The sequence below is a fragment of the Paramormyrops kingsleyae genome, chromosome 13 (genome assembly GCF_048594095.1).
Source record: "Paramormyrops kingsleyae isolate MSU_618 chromosome 13, PKINGS_0.4, whole genome shotgun sequence".
Classification (NCBI taxonomy): Eukaryota; Metazoa; Chordata; class Actinopteri; order Osteoglossiformes; family Mormyridae; genus Paramormyrops; species Paramormyrops kingsleyae.
Window position 1 is genome coordinate 14291579 of NC_132809.1, and position 24204 is coordinate 14315782.

A 24204-nucleotide genomic window follows, 5' to 3' on the forward strand; every position below is an offset into this window, starting at 1 on the left:
CCTAACTCACATATTACCCCCAGTCAATCCATCCATCCATCCATCCATCCATCCATTTATCTGTCAGTCTATCTAATCCATTTGTTTTCCATGCTTATCCAGTATGGTGCTGCACTGAGGGACCACGCTGGATAGGATGCTGACCCATCTCAAGCCACAATGGAACCAGACTGTTTTCTAAGTAGCTTGACTTTGTAAACTGTAAAAACTGAAAACTTGCTGGGAGAACTTGGCGGTCAGTAAATCACTGGAACATTTATACAGAGAGCGCAGTCCTTTCTTCTGTATGAGAGTAGTGGTTTTACAGCTCGTAAGGAAATATATTGCTGTGAAACCTTGCCCCCAGCCAGTCACTGCAGAGAAGTATGCCCACACCATCTGGCTTGATTTCGTGATCAAACAGCAGACACAGTCGAGCAGATTCGTCTTGTCTTACGCCTACAAATTGGTGAAATCCTCTGGCAATCAGCTGATTCTGTCTTGCGGCTGTGCTTTCTTTCAGTGTCTCCCAGATGCCACTGCGCGGGTAGGAGGCCGCGCACCACGTTTTGAGGCCTGCATCCTGCGCCGCTGCTCTTATGCAGCAACATGTCATCCAGGGAGACCAGCGTAACCAGATATATAAGAAGACATCCAAGCCGTATAGAAGCTCAGTATCTAATGATGTCACAATGGTGAATTAGTCATTATGAGTAATAATAAATTCAGATGTAACCTGTTCTCACAAGAGGAGGCAGGTCTCTTCAAGTAACGACACAAATACAAGACTGCAATGTTATTTTTTCCTCATTCTTTCTAGGTTTCTTATCACATGCATGTGTGATGCATTCATTTCCATGTCCTGAGTTGATTTTATGAAGGCCAATTGCAAACCAGTGTTTCATATGTTTAAATCCTCCGCAGGACAATGCATTGTGGGTAAGTGGGCAGATACACGAGCTAGAAACACTACTTGGTAGGGCGTCTCTTCGCCCTCAAAACAGCCCCAATTCTTTATGTGCATGGACTCCACAAAATGTTGTAAGCATCCCTTTAAGAATCACGCTGACAAGATTGCATCACTCTATTTCTGCAGATTTGTCAGCTTCGCATCCACGCCGCGAATCTCCCGTTCTACGACATCCCAATGGTGTTCTACTGGTTTTAGACCCAGTGACTGGGAAGGCCACTGAAGAACACGGAACTAATTGTCATGTTCATGAAAGCAGTTTTAGATGACGTTTGCATGGTGCATTTTTATGCTGGACGTAACGGTTAGAAGATGGGAATATTGTGGCCATGAAGGGATGCACACAGTCAGCAACAATATTCAAACAGGCTGTGGCATCCAAGTGATGATTGATTGGCATTAACAGGCCCAAAGTGTGCCAAGACGATACTTTCCACACCATTACAGCACCACAAGCCTGGACTGTTGATAAGGCGGGTTGGGTCCATGGATTCATGCCAAATTCTGACCCAACCATCTGTGTAGCTCAGCAGAAACTGAGATTCATCAAATCAGCCTACATTTTCCCAGTCTTAACCTGCAGTTTTGGTGAGCCTGTGCCCACTGCAGCTGCAGCTTTCTGTCTTCGTCTGACAGGAGTGGAACCTGGCATAGTCTTCTGCTGTTGTAGCCCATCCACCTCAGGTTTCCACGTGTCGTACATTCTGAGATGCATTTCTGCTCACCACAGTAGTACAGAGTAGTTATCTGAGTCACCGTAGCCTTTCTGTCAGCTTGCACCAGTCTGGTCATTCTCCTCGCATCAACAAGGTGTTTCCATCCGCAACACTGCCGCTCCCTGAATGTTTTTCGTTTTTCACATCATTCTGAGGAAACTCGAGAGACTGTTGTGCATGAAAATACTCAAACCAGCCCATCTGATCCTAACAATCATGTCATAGTCAGAATTGCTCCTGACCTGTATCTGAAGGAATTTATGCATTGTGCTGCTGTCGCACGATTGGCTGATTAAATAGTTGTGCATATAGGCAGGTGTACAGGTGATCCTAATAAAGTGTTCATAAGTGTATAGTACCAGTGTGAAGCAGGAGAGCTAATTCTATGGGAAAAGCCATGTGGTCTAACTAAATACTACCAGACCGTAAAATGGAGGCCATCACTGCTTTGGTCACAGCTCTAATAGTTGGAAATGTATTCTAAGCTAAAATCAGCACTAAACGTCTTTATAAGCACAAGAATGAAAATATATGGCTAATACAGAAATAGGCCTGACTCTGCAAAAACTTAATTTAGAAAAATCCCTTAACTTTCCAAATCTCAGCTCATGAGATGAAATGTTACTCTGTGTGAACTGGTTACTGTGTATGTTCAAAAATTCATTTATTACTTAATAATTGATGACATGGAATCAGGCATGTGTTAAATAAAGATTTATGAATAAAGTTCGTAAATGATACTAAATGTACAGATTTAGTCTCTAGGCTAAGGATGATCTCAAGGGACGAATTTAGGAAAGAAAAATTAAATCATCAAATTTTGGATATTTACACTGAGGAGGATTCAGAGTATTACCTCACTTGAGTTATTTTTTTAACCTTTTTTTGTGTTTGTCTTGCTTTTGTAGCTGATATTATAACACTTCAGATAAAAGCCACAAGAGCACTCGTAACAAATCATAATTGTTATATATTGTTAGGCACATTGCAGCAGGTTTTTACAGATATGTTTGGCCACCTACGTCATGTGTTAAAATGTACAACATATGCATTATTATGCATTTTAGTATTTTATGACTACAAATACAATGCAGGCATGGCTTAATGCAAAATCAGGGAGCAAATAAATCATACTCTCAGCAGTAATAAAACTATAAATAAATCAATGTATTTAAAATGTATAAATAAATAAATAAATACATACATAAAGGGTGTCAGGTGTGCCTGGAAGCGCAGGAAGAAATGAATTATGCAAATTTGTGCAAATAGCCACACTGTATATGTCTGGAGACACGTAACTCATTTTCCATTGATAAATGCATGGACAGACCTTCACCACATGTACATACAAATTAAAGCGAGGCTCCTAGCAACCAAGCTACTTTGTCACTGTAGCAGTTTTTTCGTTAATCAACACATCGGTACGCACTGAGAACGCGTACAGCTCTGAAAGGGGCTGAAACCGTCATCGTGGAGATTAGCGTGAATGAGAAAAACAATATGCATGTAAAGAGAGATACCATTTGGGAGAAGGAACATTGATGTATCGTAATGATGGTTATCAGTTTTTGTTACTTGCCGTGAACATTCTGGAAAGCAAATGTTATGTGGTGACAATTGTTACAGATCGTGGAAACTCATTGCCAAGGACAATACATATGTGTATGTGTGTGATTCGAGGAGGGCCGTTGTACCACATTACGGAATGAATTTAGCAAAACACAGGCTGCGATGCATTGGATATACGTCCGTCTCATATATATAGGCTCTGTGCTTAGGAGAGTAATTGGATAAAGGAAGGGAGGGCATAGGAATTTGGAGGCTGGCTGAGAAATGCCCTGTGCCTGCCGTCAAGGCATAAGAGGCATTACCCATGGCTTCTGACATTAATGCTGTACAGCACTGGGTGGAATGAAGGAGCCGGCCGACGGTAAACAGTGTTCATCCATTATATCTCAGGCGAAATCTTCCATCTATTGTTATGCCTGACGGGTGCAATACATCACTTGCAGTGCACACAGTGTGAGGGGCTGCCACATGTGCACCCCCGCTCGCGGGCGCACGTTCCACCCCTGGCGGTCTGATCACAGGCACACAACTGCTGCTTATCTAAACGGGCACTAGACTCGTGCATCGTCGTGGATGTTCTTCTGTGCATGCAATTAAACGGCACAATTTGACCCATGAGAAGACCATCAGATTCTGATGCAGCATCGTCTGGTGTGTATCAGGGGTGATTGACTAGATGGGTGGGCTTCAGCAGAAGCTCCCTGCATCCCTGCATCCTCTTGGAAGTTGAGCGGAGAGTGTGGCACGCACCTGTCAGAGTCTGGGCCACCCTGGAGTGCGAGTGGGAGCAGATGCATTATGAAATACCTCTGTGTTTGGTGCCTATGTGACAGCAGCCTGGACTTTGTCATTTTCCAGTAAGAACATATCAGGAACAAGTAAGAACAAGTTTTGGATGGGAATGCCAGTCCATGGCCTGGCGCTCTCACACACTAAGGAAGATTTAGAGACACTAATTCTCCCAGCCACTTGTTTTTGGACTGCAGCACGAAGCCAGAGCTCCCAAAAGAATCCTGCGTGGAGATGGGACGACGATGCAGACCCCACACTGACACGGAATCTAACCCTCAGCTGTCGAGAAGTTACGTCACGATGCTCCACCAGAAGATTTCCGTACACATTACACATTTTATAATACGCATCTATGTGCTATAGATAATATAATTGAATGCACTCAATAGCATGCACAACTAAGATTAACTGGGAGGGTTTTAAACCCCCTGTCGCCCCCCCTTCACTCATATAACACCATGCTGGCAGTTACACAACATTCCCCCAGCCTGGCTTCAGCTCCTTGATACAATGTTCTAATGTCTAAACATCGTAAGCTTCAGAATCTCCATTAGCACCATGAAAACTGGAACAATCCATGCAGGGACTCTCAAGCCAGTGAGGGTTCGGCTACTTGTACAACACACTGCATTTACAAACGGTTTACTTTGAACTGCATGTGGAAGAATGTGCCAATGAACTGCAGGATGCAGGTTTTTTTCATCGACATATTGCTCTGGAACACATTGGCTTTGGTGTACCTGGTGTTGGAACCGCGGACAATATAAATACGCGGCACTAATGTAGTGGAAGAGCCATAGGGGCTGGTCACTACAGCGTGTTCGCTGGAAAGCCCCTTGCCCGCAAGGCATTTTGTGAGACATGAAAGCAGAGAGGAGAAGGGGGTGGTCAGGTTGGTGGAAGGAAGGCAGCGATCGCCGTGGAGACAGGGAAGGGGATGCACAGCAGAGTATCCTGGGATGCGCAGGAGGGCCGCGCCTCATATTACCGCGGTCAGCTTGGTGTTCAGTTGGCGAGACAGAAAGGCCGTTCATTCCCCTGCGCATTGACTGCAGATTCCTTAGCTCTGCGGCGCACGAAGAGCTCACACTGTTGCAGTCAGGCATGGATCTGGCCACTTCATGTATCACTTTAACACAATATAATTGGCAGGCTTCCCTGTGGCCAGATGGTGACCAGCCTACCAAACACTTAATAAACACTTATGGAGTAAGGCAGGAGTTTTAGATGGACGGTCTTCCCTTTGGAGCTCAGATCCTGGTTCGTGGGGCAGCAAATCCACCTTAACACCATCTGCTGACACTTTTAGAAAGCCTATTATGAGCCAGGCAATATACGGTCATTGCTTACAGAGACTTGTGGGGATAAGCCCGAAATCCACACTCGCACCCAAAAGACCACTTCATGTAGAAACTAGCATGCGTTTGTCACAGGCGCTGTTGCTATTTTGAAAAAGTGCACTCTTGCAACTTCCAGCAGGGGGCAGAGTGCCCTACATCACATGGGGGCTTGGAAATTCCAAGTTGGAATCGGTGGTGGGGCTGCCAGAGCAGTCAGAAGTTGTTAATGATCTCCGGTGGAATTACCTGAGATTAGCCAAATTAAGTTAGCACCTTGCAAAGCTTAGATGGTCCCTAATCCTCAGGTCACACACGCTCACAGCATGGAACCCAAGCCAAGTTGAAAATCCCGGGGAATCTACTGGGTTTTCCTCACAGGGGGCCAACCATCTCTAAGAGAAACATTAATAAATAAAAAAAATGTCACTATGGTAGGATCAGCCTCTTTGTCAAAGCTGTCACAACACCGGTGTCAATTTGGCAGGCGGATGAAAGAGATGGGGTCTCAGGACAGCCTCGCCTGCTTTAAAGTCACACGGCTCTATACTGATCATGGGCTCATATGGGTCTTGCCATGCATCTTGACGCATGAGATGCAGCCGCATGTTTCTCTGGGAGACACCTAGAATAATGAAAGGTCCCTATTATAACAGGCAGATAATGACCTTTGTGGGGGAGGGAATTGTTTTCCTTATAACATATTCATAGATATTTCTGGAGGAACTGAGATTTACTTTAGCAAGCAAAAGGTAATGTGAGACTTCAGTGTGCATCCAGTCTGTGACAGAACTCTCCGCATAGCGTACATCATGCACATGATGATTACGGTCCCTCTCTGACATAATGTCTACTTGCTAATTAGCGCAGACTGAGTGCTGTGGCTCCTAAATTTCACCTTGCATAGCTGGACATCACTGAAGATGAGCTGCTCTGTCAGTACAGGTGACAAAATTTACACCAAGTTTGTGTGACCAGTTGTGGAATTAAGATGGAATCAAAGTAACAAAAGAAAGTTTATTTTCAGAAACAAATATTAAGGGACATGTATCCACACTACAGTAACAGACAAACCCATCATTTGAATTAATTATGATGTGATCCTTTTGAGCCAATTGTGTGACAACCTAATCTCTGACCCTGTACTTCTTTTGTGTTCATGTCAGTCTCACACATTTCCCAGCATGCCTTGAGCCCCCCCCTCTTGATGAAGAAATCAAAATGGAGGTTTCCTTTAGATTTCTTTCTTTGCCTGTGGGAACATCATGGCAGTAATTACAGCAGATTTACAGCCAGCCGAATGTTCACGCAATAAACTTGCATTAAGTGGAGATAAGAAGTTCCTCTTAACCTTATTTTCTATCCAAATCCTTGTAATTGGAACACTTACAGTACTATATATGTATGTACTGCTGCTGAATCATTAAAATACGAGATTTAAGCTAGCAAACAACATTTTGGAAAGAAAAGCATTTTAGACAGAGATTACAGTCTGATTTTAAAGTCATTCTATAAAATAAAATCTTGCAATAGAAGATTAAAATTAGAATAAAGATTCTTTTGTCTTTGACTATACAAACACAATTAAGTATGATTGATAGCTTGCAGAGATCAGGGATGCCCTTGAGTTCTGACCCTGGCTACGTAATTATCAAAATGTCACTTAGTCGCACTTAAACAAGCAATTTCTTGGTTCGATGTTTCCAGAGACTCCTGGTGTCATCAGAAATGTAATCGTGGTGTGTAATCGTGGTGTGTAATCGTGGTGTGTAATCGTGGTGTGTAATTGTGGTCCTGTTGCTGTGTTACACTTCACCCCCTCCTCACCTGCCCCTGGGATCCATACCATCTGCATGGCTGGAGATTTAGATGGACATTACTTTACTCATAGAGTCTTCTTCTGCATGAGCAGTCTTGGGGAACAAGGGCTATTTTTGGTTTTACTGTGACTCATTGTGACAGAATACGGAGCAACATTAAGGACCCAGCAGAGTGATGAAACTGAATCTTGCCCTTGGATGAAAATAATAGGCCAAACGCCGTTCTATAGAAGCTGTGGTGGCCCTTCCAGAGAGTCTTAGGTACGAACCATCTCCAGCACCTGAACTCAAGGCTACCGCAGTATTACCATTTATTTATGTTTTTGCTTGGGTTACCACCATTGGCCACCAGAATGGGCCAGAAATGTTTAACATTTCCAGACTGTTTTTGACCACCCTGTAGCCAAACCCTTCAAAGGGCAAAGGGTAAAAGTGCTCTTGCATTGGTAAAGCTTGATCAAAGTTGTCAGTGGTCCAACATGGACACTGATCTGCTGTTTCTTTTGGCATTTTGCACACTTAACTTAGAATCATTCATTATTTTATGCCAAGTTTACTAAGGGAACACAGGTGAGAGAACCACATATCGACAGACCTGACACTTCTACCCTTCTCCCTCTGATTGCTGCAGCATCGTCTTCCAGCCCCAAGTCAGATGGGGAACCTCTGCAATCAGGTTACCTACAGGATGTCATGGGATCATCCTTTGTATTGTGGAGAAGAGAAATACAAACTGGTAAATTGCCTCATCTAACTGGGAAACAGACCTTCTCCAAGAGAAAAGCAGCTCTCCTCTCCATCACTGCACTAATATTAATATCAGTTGAATTATTTGGGGACAGCTGTCACATCAGTTCAAAGCCTTCATAGACTCCAGGACAAGTCACTCGACATGGGATCAGAGTGGGGAGTCAATATAGAGGAATGTTCGTCACGTTTTACAATTCGGACCTTAGAGAGCACCTGGACCTCAGAACGGTGACCTGCAGAGTGAGAGAACCCAATACTGAAATCCAGGGCATCAGTCGCTGTCTTGCCAGTATCAAGGTAAGTGACTAGTGCTGGCAGCTCCTGATGCGGAAGGATCTCCCCATGGTGCTGAGTCTGCTGGTACTGAGTCCTCCATGACCTCATGGAGGTGTTCGGTAATTTTTGGGCTGCCTCATTCCCTCCACATCATTCCTATGTGCCGTTACTTATTGTAATGTTTTCTCAGGAGCGACACCACTGTAAGCATACATTTACCCTCTGTCCAGAGCCATGGAGAAGTACCAAACGTTTGTGATAACTTCCTGAATATTGTCAAAGAATGGTAAGGCCTATATCTATATAAGCGAGACAGGAATGGATCTTCCCGACACCAGGAGAACATCCACCAGATTTTCTTTTTGGAGTTCAGTGGTGGAAAGTGAAAGACAACGAGATAGCTAACACTAGTCTTCTCCATCTCCAAAATTCCAGTGGGAAGGTGTCTTTTGTTAAGACCCGTACTTTTGGTGATTGCTGCAAAATTACCCATCATCACCTAAAATGATTATCACACCTTCTATTAGTCACTTACCCTCCTTGTACACAACTAGCTGTGGGCTTCTTGACAGACCTGCCACTGTCTTCAGGCGAAATGACTACTGGCTGAGTTACTCCTTATTTTCCTTTTTAGACTGTGTGTTATTCCTAAAGATGTGATTTCAGAGTGTGAACCTCACCTCATATCCTGAGGCCTTTTGCTCTAACTTGTGGGCCTTTATGAGCTTCTCATCAGGACACAACCCCTAGTTTAATGGCCAGACAGAGAAAGCTAATTAGGAACTTGGTTCTTTATTGCATTTCAATGTGCCAGGAAATCAAATTGGGCTTTGTACCCTGAGCCAAGTATGCAAAAAACATATTCTTCTATGGGGGGAAATCCCTTCCAAAGCTGTTTGGGTGGACTGCATTTCTGGCATTTAGATAATGGTCCACTCAAAGTGTAGAAATGTGTACCAGGATCCTCGGGCCAGTCAAAATTTAGACTCTATATCCTGGAACTTGGGTAATTAGCCATCCATAGTAGTGCTGTACAGCCTGAGCTAGTAGTGGTTCTGTGGGCCAGATTTCCTAGGGCCTTGTGTATACTGTTCTTCTGGCATGCCAGGTGGAAGAGATGAGTTAGTAATGCATGCAGAAGTGTTTTGACTTCATTTACAAACATAAAGATACAAAGCACTCTCACATACAGGCGGAACTGGGTCTCCTTGCCAAACTGCAGATGTTTGTCAAGATTTTTAAGCTATTGATTGAAATCAGATATTAAGTTTTCAGCTCTGTATTTACCTCTGAGTTACTGGGTAGAAAAGTCGATAATGGTATTGCCTGGTAACAGAAAATGAATCTGTGGGAAAGGAGGACTCGCTTAAATCCTGGATAAATCCAACCCATTTCTTTTCTCTCAGAGGTTTCGGGGAGGATTAATGCATTGAAAGAAAAATAAGTCTTAATTTAATGTGGGGTGGCAAGAAGGAGCAATGATCAGTACTCTTTGGATATTGATTTGTCAAAAAGGGGCACATCTCGTTTTTGCATTTTCCTTCATGTATTCTCAGTGATTTTTTTTTACACTGTAATGCATAAATGATTTTAACTACAGTAAGAGGCCTGAGGGTGGATTTTTAACAACACAAGGTTTTCAAGAAAAGTGCCTGAATCTATTCTTACAGACCATGGCCGGCTGTCAAAATGTAATCGTTGTGAGCAATGAATCACAGTGCCTAACCGACAGTCACATTAGAAAAAAAAGTCCATATTTGGATGAAGTGAAATATGGAAAAAAAAGAATAGGATCTAGGTCCAGAAACTCTCAATCACTCAGTTTTTGCTTTAAGAGGCCAATATTTTAAACTTTATGGCTATTATTCTCTTCCCCATTTGCTGTGGTTTCTAGAAATCAAATGTAACAAATGAATGAAAACACATCTATTCATTTTCAATAACCACTTGTCCTGTCAGTGTCAGGGCGTATCCCACAATTCCTCACACACCTTGATTCTTGATTCTACTGATTTTTTTTTGTTAAATTAAAACATTAATTTTTGGTTGAATTTGCGTTTTACAGTTATGATGGGAATGATATACATTTAATACATGAGGGATATCTTAACAATATTTTGCATTAATAATAAAATGAGGATATAAAAAGAAGAGGAACCCTGATACATTTAAAATTATGTATTTTTTTATTTAATTTGATTTATAATCTGGATGGGGGGCATCCATGTTGTTTTTAGTAGTGGCAGAAATTCCTTAAAGGTGATTATGAAAAAGGCGCCATTTTAAAGTGAGCATTTCACACATTCAGATGTCCAACACTTTATGGTTAATTCCTGGGTAGCAACAAGGTTTCCTTTATGTGACTTGATCTAACCTTCATTTTTTCTTTAATTCCCCAAATGTGTTCTCACATGTTTTGTTTCTGTTGGTGCTTCATAACTAGGTGAAATTGTCTGATTAGACAGCTAGGGACAGCATGGTACAAATAACATTTTGATAATTCATCCCACTGTTGCCTCACACCTCTGGGACCAGGGTTTGAGTCTCCAATATGGCTCTTTGTGTGTAGAGTTTGCATGTTCTACCCGTGTCGTCATGGGGCTTCCTCCCTCTACAGTCCAAAAACATGCTGGGGTGAACTGGGGTTGCCAGATTGCCTGTAGGTATGTGTGTGAGTGTGCAACTGAAATGGGTTGTTGTCCCATTCTGGGTTGTTCCCTGCCTTGTGCATGTAGCCTCCAGGATAGGCTCTGGACCCCCCCACCCTGAACAGGACAAGCGGTTACAGAAAATGTATGGATGGATGGACATTGCATTTCATAGCTAATGGGTTATTGAAAACTTTGCATTTAAGCTCCAGTTATCTGTGCTATATGTTTCATAATCATTGTGCTGAATACCTGCAATTCAGCCCCAATATTGACCAAGGACAGAAAACCCAAAACAAAGGACGGTTACTGGACTTTTTAGCAGAATCCTGTGCAGTGTGCTTCCGTGCTGGGACAGGCTCTGCAACCCTGTACTTTGCACTGGCTAAGGCGGTAGAACAGGGATCACCAACCATTTCGAAACTGAGAGCTACTTCACGGGTACTGAGCCATACGAAGGGCTACCAGTTTGATACATCCTCCTAAACTTATCTAAACTTCATGTATAATAAACGTGTTTTAAATGCTTTTTTTTTTTTTTGATATTGTAATTTTCAAATCTACATAAAAGCAAATGTAATTACAGAAGAATAGCAACAGGATAAAATGAAATATTAGACGCTGCTCACTGGTGAGTTGTGCTATTTTTAGAACAGGTCCGCGGGCGACTCATGTGGTCCTTGGGGGCATCCAGGTGCCCGCGGGCACCATGTTGGTGACCCCTGGGGTAGAAGATGCATGGATGACTGAATAATAACTGTAACACTTTTAGTTTGTCCTTTATCTTCCATTAGTCATTTTAAAAGCTTTGAATAACTGATTTCTTTAAGTTGGAGTTTAGATATATAGTAATTATAGACTGTAAACTCCAGCTGTTTTTCTTTTTGGCGAAAACAGGGTCAGATGGCAATTGGGGGTTAAGAGCATGGGATTTGAACCAGCGACCTTCCAATCACAAGCACAGAATATTAACCCACTGAACCAAGAGCGTGTAGCTGAGGATCCAAGTCTGCAGGACCGAGGGTATGATTGCACCACGGATTCACTTCAGAAACGGTTATACTGATGGATATGATGATATGTAGCTGCACAGGGTGTGTCTGGAATGTAATTCAGCTCTTCAGACAGCCTAACAGTTGTGACCTGGTGTCTGACGAACACAGCACCACGGCCCAGGGCATCGTGCATCGTTTGATTACCCCTTGTGCCTGTTCAACCCCATCCATGATCCTGAGAATCTCTCATCCTTGCTTGTAACTTTCTCAGCTGGGTGTCCTGGTGAAGCCCTGCTGGATACTGGCTTGGTAACCTGCTCTCCACCCTACCTTCACCGTCATGTTCATGACCTTTTAGTGAGCTGTGGTGGAGAACTTGGGAAGGAAGGAACTGAACTGTAGCCTTGGGGCCCTACCTGTAAAATCACACCTCAGGGTAGATGGATTCAGTAAGACAGAAAACAACGGCTGGGGATAAGATACTTTAGGATATTTTAAGAGGATTACACCCTCTGTGCACCCTGTAGTGCGAGATGCTGAGGTTAGATAACTGAGAATGCTTTGCTGGGCCTGTTCATTCAATATACTTAACTTTTACAGGTAAAACCTTAAATTACTTGGAAATATGGTAAATTTGCCCCTTTACCCACAAATGAAGGTGTTTCATTTTTCATTCTAGAATTTTCAAGGGTGTTTAGTCAAGGGCACCCATAGGAAATATGTTATGTATATAATGTTTGTGTTCCCTTTAGTCTCAGTGTTTATGATGTATTTTTTCCTTCTGCTGTCAGTGTTCCAGAATATTAGCTTTCGACTTAGTATCATTGTACTGGAAACTTTGCTTTACCTTTAGTCTGCATTGCAGAATCTTTGTTTTCCCTTTAGTATCAGCATTAAAGAATTTTGCTCTCTATTAGTGTCAGTGCTCTAATATGTTTGCTTTGAATCTATTCTGTGTTCCATGTTGTTTGCTTTCCATTTATTGTCTCTCTTACATGATGTTAACTTTCCTTTTAACGTCAGTGTTCTAGAATCTTTGCTTTCCCTTTCATCTGCACTGTAGAATCTTTGCTTTCCCTTTCGTCTGCACTGTAGAATCTTTGCTTTCCCTTTCGTCTGCACTGTAGAATCTTTGCTTTCCCTTTCGTCTGCACTGTAGAATCTTTGCTTTCCCTTTTATTTAAATGTTAAAAAAATTGCTTCCCATTTATTGTCAGTGTTCTAGGATGATTTACTTTCCATTTAGTGTCATTGATCTAGTACATTTGTTTATCATTATTATCTGTGTTCCAGAATGTTTGTTTTCCATTTAGTGTCAGTCTAGAATGTTTGCTTTATTTTTATTCTTAGCGTTCTTCTGATGGCGGGGCATGGATAACAGTCCACAATACAGCTTTGCTGACAAATGGAAACTTTATTACCAAAACAAAACACCAAACAGACAAAAGTAAAGAGACCATGAGGAGTTGAAACAGAGGCATGAAGAAAACATTGGACCCAACTAGGACTGAAACTAAAAGGCGGGGGAACTCAGAGCTATCTAACAAAGCAGGAAGGGGCATACCCCAACCCCAAGGAGCGTCAACAAGGAGCATCAACAAGGAGCATCAACAAGGAGCACAGGCCAACACCTACAATCAGCAGATGAACAGGGCAAAGGCTGGCATATATATATATATATATATATATACACATACAAAATTAACGAGGGCTAGAAAAGGAACAGGTGCAGGCCCTTGACAACTAACCAAACACTAGAAACTTGAACAGTAGGAAATACTGGGAAAAAGGTGAAAATAGATACAACTACAAAACTAGATACTGACAGAGATAACTAAGAACAAAAGCACAAAAACCAGAACCTATACAGAAATACACGAACATAATAAACATAGGGATAGGGCAACAGAAACCAAAAATATCTAGCAGTGTCGAGGTTGGCTGGATGCCAGCCTCAAAGCTAAGATGATTAGGAATGCAGGGTACTCACCACTCAGCCCAGTGAGGCATACAGTGAGCAAGGGGACACACACCAGGAACTGTGAAGAGTACTAAACTTAAGGAAGTAGAGAGAACAGGATGGGATAGGCAGCGACACCTGCTGGCCATATGGGAACAAGACGGAGAAGTCAGGACAAGTGATCCTGACAGATCTAGAATGTTTGCTTTCCTATTATTCTCAGCATTATAGAATGTTTGCTATCTCTTTAGTCTCTATGTTAGCACCCAATCAGTGTAAGTGATACATTTACAGTTATACTCCCACATCCATACAAGGTGCAATATTCGGCATGTAGGATCTCGCAATACTCAAGACATAGTAAATAATATCTAACATGATCTAAAATATCCAAATGAACACTCAGAGATTGACCAACCACTGTCAATGATCAATGATAAATAATGAACAATTTCAAGGAAAACTCTGCATGTAAATCTGGTGTTTTAAAAGACTTTTAAAAGACTTTTTCCGGACATCAACACTTGTAAACACTGTGGATACCGGAGAAAGACTGGTGAAAAAGGGACAGGCCGATGCAGAGCTGACAGAGTGTTCCAGCTGTTTGATGCTTCCTTAAGTGGCACTGCACAATGGCACCATCTGCTAGAACTTAGCCAGAATAATTTCAGGGCACATTTTTCAGCATTCATTTCTAACTGCACAATCTGTCTGCAGGATTAGTCTCTGGTAAGGAGGAAAAAAGAGATATTTTTCATGTGTTTTCCAAAACAGGAAGACTCATAGCCTGTGACCAGTAAACATAAAGATTAGAAATTATGAATGTTTCCCATGAAGTAAATTCATATCTAAAGATGTCCAGTTTGTTATAATTCTATGAGAATTCATGTTTTGCCTTAGGATACAGATGGAAAATATTTCAGGCAAGTTATGTTCTAATTAGATATGAAGCAGGTAATATATGATGACCTTTGAACTTAACACTCAAATTATTTCTCTGTAACCTCATTTTCACCTGAGCTGACACTTTTAATAACAGACTTGACCAAATCTAACATGGTAGGTGTCCACTGAAGGCCACATGGTAAAAAAAAACCCATTCTTATTAAATGCTCATTGTAAGAGAAGCTAATATGGATGGGTGAGTTCTGAGGAGTTAATGGTGACCTGTGGACCTACATCATTTCTGTCTCTGACTACATTTTTCTTCCAAATGCCCCAGCAGCCTTTGAAGTAAAATGCTGCAGGTTTTGACATGTACCATTGCCCTCCGTGATGAGTTAGCTTCAAGGCATGATGTCAGTTAGCAGTCAGTGCCAGCCACATTGTCATTGTTGACAAAGAAATAAATGATACATGACAGAATGGTCGCTGTAGCACCCTCAAGCAAGACATTTAACCTGAATTGCTCCAGTAATAGATTCAGCTGTATTAATGGGTAAAGAACGTAAGTTGCTGGATACTTCTGCTTAGTTTACACATTCTAAAAATGAACAACTAACAATTGTGCTGTAAAACAGCAAAACAGCATAGCCTGAATGCTGAAGCATATGGAAACCCATGTTGTAGATAAATAGATTTGTTTTTTTTTGGGGGGGGGGGGCGGGGGGGTGATAGACCTATTTGTCTAACCTACGGAATTGCTGAAGCAGATATGCTGCTTTGGGTTTTGGTAATCTCCATCTTAAGCGGATGGGGGAAACTGCAGTTTGAAATGAGCTTTTGCAGCGTATTTGAAAGCTTGACCGAAGATCAGACCAAGGTCTGCTATCTGGGCAATGATGATCCTTTTTGTTTTGTCCAGTTAATGCATAGGGAATGTGGAATGCTTGTGGTTGTGACTGTTAATCATGGATATTATATGGATTTGAAGAAGAAGCAGAATGTGATGTGGCTCTAGCGTAAACTGCAGTGCCAGCATGATATCAGGCGGCTGTGAAACCAAGCTGCTGGCACATTCGTTTTTACTATGGTTTCCATGGGAGTTTTTGTTCTGAGGGCAGAAGGAACAATGATTGGTTCAGAGAGATAACCAATCAGATTGTAGAGGAGGTGGGTCCAAGCAACTAGAGGAGGCAAGACCAAGGCATCTGATCAGTTTTGCTTCTGCCCTCGGAACATTTTTCTGTTAGTAAAACTCCCATGAGCTAAATTCAAGTTAGGAAAATTTTAACTTTTGATTTAATTCAGCAATTGAATGGGTGATCTGATAAAATCCATATGTTGTCAGATGCTGACTGTGTAAATTTAGATTTATGTTTGAGAAAGTTTCACCAAATATGGACATGATCGCCCTTTAACAGGCAGGCTGCTGGCAGAATAAGGTACACATGAGTCAGTGCCATTGATTTGGTTACGGTGCCACTGTGTTCTCTCAGTCCCATTGGCAAGTCACCGTTTCCTGATTGTGGCGCCTCTTTTCTTTACTCTTGAGGTTATGGCCCATGTGCCTTGCACACCAGCCTCAAATCATAGAAATTGCTTTCCTGTGGAACAGCAGGGATACCTTCTTGAGGGCCTGTGTCAGATGTACTTGGAAAATCCGTTTTGCAGTGAACTCTTGAAGAAAATGTCACCGCTGCTCAATCATGGGACCTCTTTGTGGGGGTCCAGAAAGTAAAAAGTCATGCTTTGGGCCACATAAATAACTCCAGCTTCTGCGAGTGTGTATTTTTTTTTTTCAGTTTCTACCCCTGCTGTTGAAGAAACAAGATTGATCACCCAAACAATTCATCTAACTGCAGGATTAATCAGACTGGCCATGTCTAAGCCTTCTGCTTCAGAATCAGAATCAGATTTATTGGTCAAGTATGATAACTCACACAAGGAATTTAGTTCACAATATACAAGCAATATACAAGACAAGTAATATACATAAAGTGCAATCAAAAATAATGAGCATGAGCATCACATATGGCAATGAGATTGTGATGTATGTGTAATGCAGTATTTGTAGATGTGAGGAAGGATGTAAAAACTGGCTGAAAAACGCGAGTCCTTGTGGCAGAGCGGAGGACACTGGTCAGCTATTTATGTGGGTGATGGCATGAGGTAAGAAACTGCTCCTGTTTCTAGTAGTTTTGGGAAACAAGGAACTGTATCATCTGCCAAAAAGCTCCAGTAAAAATACTGGAGACTCTTACAGAGCCCAGGCGGGAAATTGCAGCTGATTGTCACGTAAAAGAGACATTTCTGCAATTGGGACCGTACTTGGTCCAGATACAGGAAAATGGCAGCACACTTTTTATTTAAGGAAAGCACTTATATGCAGAGCATAGCTACATGATCTTCTAAAAAAAAAAGAATAAAATCAAGTTTAATGTGAGAGCACTGTCATCTGTGGCAGGAGGCATTGGGAGAGTTTCAATTCTTATTTTATGTATTCCAGATTTCTTGGAGTACAGATTCACCTCATATAGGTACTAGCACACCTTCCCAGGTTCCTAGAACCGCCTATCATCAGACTAAATTACCAAATGGTTCAACATCTTGCCTGCTCTCTGATGAATGAGCACATGTAAGTACCACTACTTGGTCACCAAGACCAGGAAGAGATATTTATATATGTAAACCATGGTAATATTTTCTGAGCTGTCTGGAATCTTGGCTGTTCTTTGAATTACTTTTGTATGAGCAGATGCTGCTCCATATATCGAGACATGCAAAACAAATTAACAGTGCTTTTAGTGACCACAGCAATTACTCAACAGCTTCACTAATTATAGCTGGTCCTTGGGTGCCAAATGAAAAGTGATGCTGAAATGCTCGTCTAATTATCAGCAGAGTGTCTGGCTCTTCCAGGTAAGGACACGGGGAAGGTGATTAATGCAGGGAAACAAACTGGGTAAGAGAAGTACCTCATTGAATAGCCGCTGTGACACATGGAACAGTCAGCCGATCATCTGAAATTTGGTCACGCAAGTCCTGCTGATGGAAAGTCCTTCTCAGCTCCAGGTGCTTGTGTACCTCAGGATAGGCTTTGCCTGACCAGCCACAGGCGAAGGCTTGGTGAAATCTGTCAAGGTGACTGAGCCTCGTCTCATTGCATCTCAGAAAATCCTTCGCACTTAATATATGGCCCTGCCGGCCTTGTTTGTAAGGAGTTTTACATTTGTCTAAGTGCTGCTCCGTGCATACGTTAAATATCACTGGATGCTGCCATAGTGACGATTGTATAAGCTTTTGTAAATGCTTGATGATGAAGGCACGGTTGTTAGCATGTTGCTACACCAACAAGTTCCAGTCAAACCGGAATATGCTTAACTAAATTCTTACTCGTAACTTATTTGAAATGGTAAAATTTCAGCATTGGTAAAAGTGATTGAAAAAGAATTATAACATTTCATTCAATTAGGGAGTTGGTAATTTAAGATAGATGTCTCTGATTAGCTAAAATGAATCCACCTTGTCTCAATACATCATGAGCAATTAAAAATAACTGACTGGAAAAACATGCTCACCAATGCAGACCATGCTATATAAATGATAATAAATGACAAGTTTCTGAATTACAAAGATCTGTTAATTGAGTTTTGCTGTCCCTTAAGTATTTAAAGGAGAAAATTATAAGTAGCAAACAGCATGGTGTGATTTATTTGTATAGTGCACAGCAAACATTAATGGAATTAAAAACCTAAGTACTGTACTGAGCAGTTTATTCTCTTTGTCAGTTTTAATTAAACTTTTCTTCATTTTCTTTTTGTAATCAATACGCCACTTCAGTCAGATAGCTAGTGCTTGTTTATAGTCGTCCCACAGTTATGCTTAACTTCATAACGAAGAAAGTGAATGCATCTTGTGTTATGGGAAAATAGCTAATTTCTTTACCTTACGTAATGTAATAAAAATTTCAGCGATTGAATGTTGTATTATTCATTGCTATTCTAAAATTAGCAAATTAGGTATAGATTCCCATCATATAAGACACCAAGGGTGATAGCTTATTGAGATAAGCATTATAGTTTTCTCATTACAGAGAAGTAGGGGCGACATGGTGGTGCGGTGGTTAGCAAGTCTCTGCCTGGGTTACATGTGGGTGGAGTTTGCATGTTCTCCCCATGTCTTCGTGGGGATTCCTCCAGGTACTCTGGTCTCCCCCCACAGTCCAAAGACATGCTGAGGCTAATTGGAGTTACTAAATTGCCCATATGTGTGAGTGTGTCCAGCAATGGGCTGGCCCCCCATACTGGGTTGTTCCCTGCCTCATGCCCATAGCTTCTGGGATAGGCTCCAGACCCCCTGTGACCCAGAAGGATAAGTGGGTTGGAAAATGGATGGATTACAGATAAGCATTCATGTCTCAATCAAGCTATGTCTATCTGAAAATGTAGCACCACGCAGATACTCCTTATTTCTTGCACTGACTGTTTCCTAGACAAAGACGTGGCGGCTTCGGGGTCAGGATCATATCCCAGAGACAGGGGCCGAGGGGCTGTGTTAAAAGCTGTCTCCCATTTGTGTGGTTTCCTTGGCTTCATGGTGAGCTCAGAGTCAAAGGTCCTGTCTAGAACTTTCCCCAGAGGGGGCAGGCAACATGGGTGACAAAAACAAAGCCTGAGTAAGACTAAAAAAGTAGGATTCAAGGTTACCCCCAAACTGACAAACTTCTTGTTGACTTTTAGTTCATTTAGCTCGTGATACTGAAATGCATTGAGTGGATTGGCAAAATGGGATTTCTTAAGCCAGAATTATCCTTTCTGTTATCAACAGGAAAAACCAGCTAATAGTAATGAGTCTTTATTTTGAAAGGAAAATCAATATCTCCTTTTGAATGATCTCCATCTGACTCCCACCTCAACTGACACACAGAAGCTTGGTGATATTTTTGCCACCAAGAATAATACTGACACTCAATCTATATCAGACAGCCACATCCAATTCCTTAGGTCGGGGAGAAGCACGTCTACAACATTTGTGTGTGACAGAAACATTGAGTCTCCCAGACTTCTGTCATTTAGGGATGGGTTGGGTGTCGGGGGGGAACAGTCGGCAGGATGCGCTGGATCTTCTTATGCACCCTTATCCCGTCTCCTGTTCCAAGCACTGCGGCCAGAATTCTGAGAGTGGAAGCGGCTCCCTTCAAAGCTGGTTAAACCGCCGACGTGACTGGCAGCCTCATTTACACGGCATAATTCAATTTCCTAAGCACCAGAAGGAGGACCCTTGTAGCTAATCCTTTGCAGAAAATGAAAATAATTGACAGGGGAAAGGAAAAAAAAAGCAAACAAACAAAAAAGGGGGTAAATCAAATCTGCTGATACTGACCATCAAAAACATGGCTGATGTGCTGAGCTGGATCTCAGCGCATTGGGATCGAACGAAAGGTTTTAAGTATTTTATCATGAAAGGTCAGGTGTATGACGAACAAAGCCTGCTACCCTGGAGCAGATCAGCACTCCAGACACCGTGCCTTTTAATGCTGAATTATAGGCTAGGCTAACTCTGGAACATCTAAGCTGGGTTAGGCAACATCACACTGGGGGTGATGAGCTTGTGCATGTCAAGAGGAGTGTTCTGCATGCTAGTGTATGTTTACTCACACTTCCCACCAGCAGAAGAAGAGTTTACCTGTAATCGGCACAGAGGCCTGTGGTGGACGATGCTCAGGGGTAAGTAAGCCTGCATTGTTCTCTTTCAGCATGCATTGTACATGTATGATAACCTTTAAGGTGAATGGAATCTGTATGGATGATTATTCATAAGGTAGGAAAGAAAGGTGCTACTCTGCTTTATACATCCCCGACGATAGAATCTGAGAGAATCTAGCCCTGCTATGTGAAACTAAATCATTAATGTGTTCATAAATAAAACATTTTCGCAATTGTAAAAAAGGTATTTTCAGGTGACTCAGCGGGTAGATCTGTAGCCTTTCGCCTCCAGAACTGCACCCCATGTGAAATTTAAATGTTCCCCTTATGCTGTGTGGATTTCCTCTCTGAGCCCAAAGACATGTCATTACTTAGGCATCTCTAACAATGGACTGGCATCCCATCTATGATGTTTCCTGCTCATGTGCTTCCAGCTGTGGACTCAAGGCCACAAACCCATACTGGACGAATAGTTATGATGTTGCAGGTCATGATGAGTAAAACTTGATGAATGGATGGATAGATGGATGGTTAAAACAGTGCAAAAAGTTTACATTTAACAGAAAAGAGTCTAAACAGTTTTCATAAGGCCACTTAGAAGAATAATTCTGGATACATTATGCAACTCTTTAAATTTGGTGCTCTGTTATAATCTGATTAATTGCGTTCATTATGTTCCGACTGCATTTCTTCCTAAATTTGTTGTATAATGATGCAGACAGAAAACAAACAGATGGAGGTTCACAGGCCAGTGTCTTAGGATTATAAATGCAAAATGGAAAAATGCACGGGGTGCTACAGAATCCGTGTGGACACACTCTCGGCTGTACTGCAGGTCTGAGGGGCGGAACATCTGCATCTGGTTCTGGGAAGGGAACCTGCAGCTCCTTGTTCCTCAGCGAGATCCTGGATGGAACGGCTTCACGTCATTCCCATTGGAAATCCTCTAAGATGGTTTTGAATATTTGTAGAGCACATACTCAAATATTACCATACCACACACAGACAAAGACAGAATGAGTAATTAATTTGATCTCACTGGATCGATTTTTTTTTTTAACCCAAACCCTGTAGTGACACATCTGATACTCATGTTATTTTTGGATTTGAAAACACTTTTAAAAAGAAGACAGATTATGATGCAGAATTACTTACAACTACAACTGGATCTAGAAGGATATAAATAAATATCGATCTCACCCATTTTAGCATACAAATAGGCCAATTTCTATATCCGACTAGGTCACTATCGGTTACAAACAGGGTACTTGATGATTTATCTGTTCACGCATGGAGAGAGAGTGGTATTTTTCGGTCCATGAGCTGACACAGATGAAACAAAAAATAAATTTATGGATTCACTGCATATCCTCCCCTCTATGTGCCAGTTTTGGTAACCTGCCTTTGACACTACACTACACTGCACCCTACCTTCATGGCTCCCCCTACAGGTGGTTGGCCCACAGGAAGGTGGATCCATGTTACTCCTGTGAGCTATGCCCGGCTAGGCCCCAGGGGTGGAGGTCTGGTCACCGGGCACTTGCCTTTAAGCTCCCACCTCCTAGGGCCTGGCTCCAGGGCGAGACCCCGATCTCCGCAGTCTGGGCAAGGTAACGTGGTCTACGATATTGTTCATCATAGGGGTTTCCGGAATCGCACTCAGTCTGGCTGCTCAACTAGGACCAATTTGCCTTGGGCAACCCTACAAGCTGTTTCTAGTTTATACAGCCTTTTACATAAACACAGTACAAATGAATAGTACCCCCCCCCCCGTATCACTTTCACAACTGCACACTAAACTCTGTGTCTCACATCAGGCGCATATATCACCAGTCAATAGAGTGGAGGCTTTGGGTCAGAATCTGCAATCGCCCATATACTCTTTGATCTCTGTCCCTTTCAAGTCAGATAAGGATTCCCCTCAGCTTTGAGCGACGTGTGTTAAATCCTGCAATCTATGGCACCAGGAAACTTTGCCTTAATGAAGCCACACAAAATCTCTGGAGGGGAGGATAGGCTGCTTCCCTTCAGTAGAAAATGTTTGAAGGCTAGTGTTCTGCTTAATTACATTTCAGGTGAGTGTTCACTGTTCACACGTATCCACACTTTGTAGACGACATGTATAGACACATATATAGATAGTTTTATTGTGCTTTGTCTCTTTGCTTTGAATATCTTAGGTGTGCTGAAAGATAATGTGAATCTGAATCTTGTAGCATTCAAACGCTTTTGCAGCTGAATGCTTAAAATACTTTTGAATGCTGAAGGGTTTTCTGTAGTTATTATATTTTCCCTTTGAACTTCTGTGGTTGAGTTTGTGTTGATTGTGAAGGTGCCAGAATTGTATATATGCATTCGTTACCTGTACTATGACCTTGCCTCTAATATAGCTCAAGGTGTTTGCGCTGAGCAATGGGCCTTTTGTTTTCTTGGTAAAGATGCTGGGGCTGGAGGGGGGGGGGGGTATTTTTGACTCCATCAGATCTGTGAGTGATAATATCATGCTGTGGGCACCCCCACTCATTGGTGTGGTCTTCCATCCCTATCCGGATTCTTTACCTGTATGTGACAGCCTGAGCCTATAGTTAAAGCCCTGCACTCCACACACAGATCACAGTGAGCTTCTGGAAAAACATAGTCATTGTGGAGTCACTGAAAGGGCTTGGCTTTGTGGTAAAAACCTTAAATTTCAAGCATCCTACTTACTAAGGTTGTTCACAGGTGACATTCTGGCATTTAATACTAAGTGTGGCTCTGTGTTTTTTTTCTGTATATGTATTATTCCTTTTCAGAAGATTATTGTAATTGTCACGTGATCTCGTACCCTGTAGGTTGAATCAGACCCCTTCCCCCCACAACAAAATGGTAATAAATACCATTAGTATGTGAATATTTATAGAACTGGATACACACAGGCAACAGGAATTATCACAGTCGCACCACCTGATTTGATCAAAGTTTGGAAGATCAAAGCCCTAGGGCCTTGTCATTAAATTGTTTAACAGGGTTCTGACCTGAATTGCTTTAATGAGCTGTATAAGCCAAGCAGAGGAAAAAGTACATTGTGGTACAAGGGATGTATGTGACTTCAGGAAAATGTTGAAAATGTAGGGTACAAAAAAATTGCAGTAATAGATGCCTGCAATTTGGCAATCCAATGGAAGGCTGTGAAATAATCTTAATTATTATTGCACTCTCCATTGCTGTTTAAACAGGTTTTTGGTTGTCATTGGATCCTCTGGCACACAATACAATGGAACCCATTTAAAGCTTATCTGTGGAACCATGCCAAGAGAAATAAAAAGCAGAGCGATATTTCCCAGCATTCCATATCCTGCCAGACACTGCTTTTGTAGAAGTCCACTTGGGATCCCTCCTACCTGATTAGAAACCCCCACCCCCACCCCCACCCACGAGTTTCAATCCCCCTACTACTGAAAGTTTTGATGCCAGTAGACATCCCCAACATCCTCCATGCAGCTCATTGGTCCGAGTCACAATCCAGAAATATTGATCACTGCCATTGGCGGGACCGAGTTGCGGTAATTGGGTATTGGGGGGGGTGTTGCGGGCCAGTGGCAAACTCATCAATCATTTGACATTGACACTGTGAAAGACCCGCAAATGTAGAAAAAAGCAATGCACCATCAAACAAAATATGAACTCATAAGGGCTTTATATTTGCATGCTGATGCGCTTTTGACCCTGATTGGCAGCTTCTTGACTGACCTTTTCTTTCTCGAATTTTTGCATAGATTACATCTCAGATATAGAGGCTATTTGTCATGTCAGTGTGTTATAACAA